General features: G+C 47.8%; 1 long non-coding RNA gene across 1 annotated transcript; it reads left to right on the top strand.

The window, feature by feature from the left end:
* The first annotated feature begins 366 nt into the window (after positions 1–366).
* LOC123640783 lies at positions 367–4,995 on the top strand. The gene is made up of 5 exons (XR_006736049.1): positions 367–390; positions 2,909–3,016; positions 3,464–3,521; positions 3,905–4,111; positions 4,984–4,995. It is a non-coding gene; the product is annotated as an uncharacterized LOC123640783 (long non-coding RNA).
* Positions 4,996–5,944: the final 949 nt, after the last annotated feature.

Raw genomic sequence — 5,944 nt, 5'->3', positions numbered from 1 at the left:
TGGACAGATCAGGCCCTGAGAGAGCCGGCTGTTCGACGGGGTCTGGCTCTCCCTGTGTCTCTCCTGCTTCCTCTCAGCACGTGGTCGCTGTGCACACGCCAGCTCCCCACACGCCGTGCAGGAGGGGAAGCGGCCTGAGGCCCCCACCAGATGCAGATGCCCCTGATCCCGCACTTCCACGAGCCAAGCCGTGAGCCAGATAAGCCTCTCTTCTTTGTAAACCCCCGGGCTCAGTATTCTGCTGTAGCAACGCTAGATGGAGGAAGACGTCACTCCAATAACACCATCTTCTGTGTTTAGGTTTTTTCCACTGGCAATGATTCTCTGGAGATTTGTCCAGACTGTCGCAGGTGTCAATAGTTCATTGTTACTTGAAGAGCTGATTCCACGGTACGGATACGCCACAGCTCAGTTTGCTCACACGCTGGCCTGTTAACGCTATCCGGGCTGTTTTCAGCTTTGACCATCACAGATAAAGGTGCTATGAGCTGCACGTCTGTGTGCACACGTGCTTTCCCAGGAGTGGCCTCCTCCTCGGGGTCCCTAATGTCATGCATTATAGTCGGTCTTTCCATGTCACGTCACAACGCCCTGGGCTCTGTGTGTGAATTTCAACTCTTTCTCTTTCCGCTGTTCTGAATGGATCATTTCCACTGTGGTCTGGAGTCCCGCTCTGGTTTATTTGCTGAATTTTGGTTATTGGAGACTTTGGTTTTAAAATTTTGTGTGTGAGAGACTTGCTTTATTGTGATAATCAAATTATTTATTCATTTATTTATTTTTATTCTTTTAAGTCAGGATATTATGGGGGTACAAACATTGTGGTTACATGTAATGTGTTTGCCTCGTCCAAGCCAGGGCTACACGCGTGTTCTTCCCCCACGCAGTGGGCTCTGCTTCCATTAGCTGTGGGTTTACACCCCACCCGCCCTCCCCCACCTGACTGGCACCCGGTGAGTGTTACTAACATGTGAGCACCTGAGTGTTGATCAGTTAGTGCCAGTTTGATGGCAAGTACATATGGTGCATGTTTTTCCATCCTTGTGATACCTCACTTCGAAGGATGGGCTCAAGTTCTATCCAGGATAATATAAGAAGTGCTAGATCACCATTGTTTTTTGTAGCTGAGTAGAACTCCATGGTGTACATATACCACGTTTTATTAATCCATTCAGGTATTGATGGGCACTTGGGTTGTTTCCACGTCTTTGCAATTGTGAATTGTGCTGCTATAAACATTTGAGTGCAGGTGTCTTTATTATAGAATGTCTTTTTCTCCTTTGGATAGATGCCCAGTAGTGGGATCACTGAATCAAATGGTATTTCTATTTTTAGCTCTTTGAGGTATCTCCAAATTACTTTCCACAGGGTTATACTAATTTGCAGTCCCACCAGCAGTGTAAGAGTGTTCCTGTCTCTCCACATCCACACCAGCATTTGTTGGTTTAGGACTTTTTGATAGAGGCAAATCTCACTGGACTTAGGTGATATCTCATTGTGGTTTTGATTTGCATTTCCCTAATAATTAGAGATTTGAGCACTTTTTTATATGTTTATTGGCCATTAGTCTGTCTTCTTTTGAAAAGTTTCTGTTCATGTCCTTTGCCCATTTATTGATGGGGTTGTTTGATTTTTTTCTTGCTGATTTTCTTAAGTTCTATATAGATTCTTGTTATCAGCCCTTTATCAGATGTGTAGAGAGCAAATATTTTCTCCCATTCTGTAGGTTGTCTATTTGCCCCAATGATAGTTTCTTTGGCTGTGCAGGAGCTTTTTAATTTGATCAGGTCCCATTTATTTATTTTTGTTGCCGCTGTGATTGCTTTGGGGGTCTTCTTCATAAATTCTTTGCCTAGGCCAATGTCTATAAGAGTTTTTCCAACATTTTCTTCCAGTATTCTTAAGGTCTCACACCTTAGGTTTAAGTCTGTCATCCACCATGAGTTGATTTTTGTGAGAGGTGAGAGGTGGGGATCCAGTTTTCCCAGCACCACTTATTGAATAGGGAAGCTTTTCCCCAGTGTATGCTTTGTCTGCTTTGTCAAAGATCAGATGACAATACAAGGATGGTTTTACACCTGGGATCTCCGTCCTGTTCCAAAGGTCTGTGTCTCTGTTCTTGTGCCAGTGCCATCCTGTTTCGCCTGATAGTATAGCCTGAAGTCTGGCAGACGGATGCTTCCCAGTTTGTCCTTTACAGCTTCTTCTTCTTCTTCTTTGCTGACACACAATATTTCTGCTCGTTTCACGTGCTCACCCTTCTTCCCTGAGCGTGATCACAAGCACCGCCTGGAAGTGTTTCTCCGATAATTCCGAAGCTGGTTCTTCCTGGGTTTAGCTTCTGCTTATTATTATTTTTTTCACTTGTTAGCTGAGTTGTTTCCCCTGGTGCTCGGTTTGCTGTGCAGTTTTAGATTGTATTCTGGACATTTGCAACGTGATTTTATGAGACTCCACCCTCGGTGGCTGCAGCGAGCGCCGGGGCAGGATCTGTGCTGCGTCCGTGGGCAACGTGGGGTACAAGGGCTCACTCCACCCTGCCCAGCTCTGTCCAGTGGGGACAGGTTTCATTCTATTGTCTGTTCTTAGGAGAACGGTTGGACATCATTTCCCATGATTAGTGGTGATTTGCATTTATTTTCTGTGTCCATAGCTCCAGCTCATTCTAAGTGGATTTGGTCTTTTTCTTCAAGATTTAAAATACGTGCAGACTTGTCTATATGTGTAGGAAAATTACTGCTAATCTGTGACAAGCCACAGGCATTTCCCTGCTCACCCTGCGTCATTTCACTGTGCTTGCGGAGTTTTGCCCTGCAATGGTGTTTTCATGTTTTATATAGTGGATGTAATTCTCCGTATTTTCTTCTCACACTTGTTGCTTGGATGGTTTTTTTATATTTCTCAATAGCTTGGAATTTATCCTCATATAGAGTGTGAGAAATGGATCCAACTTCATCTTTCACAGGTGATGAAGCCGCCCAGTGCCGCCCGTAAAACATCTCTTCTGCTATCGGAGGTGCTGTCTTTATTGCACACTAAATTTTTATATGTAATTGTGTCTATTTCTGGGTTTTCTGTTCTGCCATTAGTCTCCTATTCATGCACTGACACCTTGTTATTATAATTACAGAGGACTTGTGGCATGTTTTAATATTTGACAAGTTAGCCGTCCACCCGCCCCACCGTTATCTAAGGGTTTTTCTGGCTACTTTTGGGTTTTTTTTTTTCCCCTGATAAACTTTGCAATCAGCTTGCCTGCCTCTGTAAACAATGAAAGCAAGAAAAAAACAAAAACTGATAGAATTTTATGGCAACTTAGGGGAAAACTGACATATATTAATATATGTAATTGAATTTTGTCCTAATATATTATCTCTTGTTAAGTTTATTTTTACATGATTGCTTCATAGTTTTTTTTCCATATAAAAGTTGTGCTAAATTAACTGATTGAGTCTGATTACAGTGGCCGTCACCAGAGAAAGAAGATGGCACAGACCCTCGTTCTCTTATCAGAGAAGCAGGTGACAAGGACTTGGGCGCTTCGCAGATTTTCTTCCACTCTGCAGTTGCCGCCTCGGCTGTGCTGCGCTGGGCGAGACACCTAAGCTCTCTGTGCCTCGGGCTCCTATGTGAGCAGTGGGGCCCGTGCCTCCTCTTCCTCCTTCCAGCCTGGTTTTGCTCCTGGAGTCAGTGGGAGAATTAACATGTTCTCTGGTCGTGTTCACTGTCATGCCTGGTCCTAAGCCTCTTACAGATGTGCTTCAAAGTAGGTCCTTTTTGGGAACACAGACAGGAGTTTGGTGCCCCTTTCCTCTGCAGCGTAAAATGTGTTCGACCTCCACAGCTAGTGTTAAAAATAATAGACAAAGTTTGAAGTTGGAATTCCATGTTCTGTACTTGACAGCAGAGGATGCGCATTTGCATAACAGATCCTTGTCCGAGGGCAGGACCTGCTGAGACGCCGGGGTGTCACCGGCCCTCGGCGAACACTTTGCTTCTCCAGTGTTTCAAGTGATGGCTCCACAGTGTGGCCCAGGAAGATGTGACAACACGTTGGTCCTGTCACGTTCATGTTCTTCTGTTCGTTCCCAGATGGTGTTCCCACATGCAGGTACGAAAGGAAAAACAAAAAAAAAAAAGTAGGTTTTATTTAGAATACTATTAAAATGCTTTCATTATCTGCAACTTAATGAAAACCCCTCAAATTTTCATTCAGTAAAAGTATCAGGTGTCCGAGTGCCAGGTGCCGAGTGGGGACTTGCCGTAAGACAAATGTGAGATTCTCTGCTGGCCATGGAGGGTCACAGGCGCTGGCACAGCGGGAGGTGAGGAGGGGACCGGCCACCTCTGTCAGCCTGTCTCACCTCCCCCCGGTTAGGGCACACCTTGCGCCTGGACAGCCTGAGCCTCTTGCCTCCATGGTCACCCCCGGTCCCCAGCAGCAGACGGGTTCCGGAAAGTGTGAGCCGGGGCCAGTCTTGCTGCTCCACTGGCCTGGAGACCTCGTCCCAGGAGGAGCCTGCCCCTCGCTCCCTCCCTCCCTCCCGCCAGGTGGTCGGTCTCTGGTCCCTATGTGCCTCGGGGCCTTTGCACTTGGGGTTCTCACTCTGGTCCTCTCTCTCCAGCAGTTTGCAGGGCTCACTCCGTCCTTCCCCCAGATCTGACTGAGTGTGACTCCCCGGGAGCCCCTGGGCACCCACAATTTAACCCCACTCCTCACTTTCGGTCCCTCATGCTTTGTTCTCTCTTCTGCCTAAACCACCGTCCAGTCCTGCCTGTTCCATGTCTGTCCCTCCCGAATGCACGCCCCTGGGGCAAAGCTTTTGTCTCTGTTCACTGCTGGCTCCCAGGGGGCAGGACAGAGCTGCAGACGGAGGACGTGGTCTGGAGTCTGCTCGGGAGGGAGGGACAGACGCAGGTGCCCCAGACAGTGGCTGTGTCGACACGCTCGTGCTTGATGTCAGCGCCTCCGTCTTGTTTCAGACTGAAGCCGTGCCCTTTGCCCGCCTGGACACGGAGCCAGCCCAGCCCCGGCTGGACACCCTCGGAGAGACCCGGCGTCCAGGCTCTTCCAGCCCAGCGTCTGAGAGGGCAGCGGAGGGAGCGTTCCAGGCACAAAGGATAACTGCAGGGCCGAATCTTATTAAAGAGCAGACGACATTTAAAACCAATTTGAAGTCGATGAATGTTCACCTCCCACCCCGCACATTTTAACGGCCACTGACACTGCACCTTCCAAATCCATTCTATTCTGGTTTGAACAGCTCCACTCCGTGGAAATGGCTTAATCGGATTCCTCTGTTCCTCCCGGGCAGGCAACTTCGGGGTGGTGTGTTTATTTTCCAGACTTGCTAGACTGTATGAAAACAGACAGCTTGTACCTGCGCCAATGTGGCGCCTGAGTTCTGGGCAAGGATTGAACATAAATATACTATTTTGAGGGTGTCTGGCCAGACTTCTCCTTCTCTCCCCAAATCCCAAGTGCCAAATCTTTCTGCATGCGGTTGATTCTATAGTTAGTGCCTGGCTTTCTCCGGTTTTGCTATTATTTAAGGCTTGATTGCTTCGGAGAAAAGGACTCTGGGAGATGCCGCCGGGCCGGGCTGGGAACCTGCCCCGCACACCTGTGTTCTCCTGCCCCTTTCCTGGGCGGGGTTTGTTGCTGGGAATTGTCACCCACCAACAAGAGCTGTCATTTCAGGAGGCCCTGGAACAAACACATATGCTTATTGACTCATGCTGTTCGCAAGAACTTTGAGAAGTAACTTTTTAGAAACCAAATGTGAGAACTGAGATTTCAGAGAAGTTCAGTAAACAGCCGAGTGCAGACAGCTGCAAAGTAGGATTTGAATCCGCACTCACCACATCCCGGGACCCCGGTCTGACCCACTGACTACACTGCCTCCCAGACAGGGGCTCTATGGGGTGTTTAATTTGAAATTGT

Source organism: Lemur catta, chromosome 6 (genome assembly GCF_020740605.2).
Source record: "Lemur catta isolate mLemCat1 chromosome 6, mLemCat1.pri, whole genome shotgun sequence".
In the NCBI taxonomy this organism is placed as follows: Eukaryota; Metazoa; Chordata; class Mammalia; order Primates; family Lemuridae; genus Lemur; species Lemur catta.
Note: the sequence above shows the minus strand (reverse complement) of the source record. Positions and strands in the feature narration are given on the sequence as shown.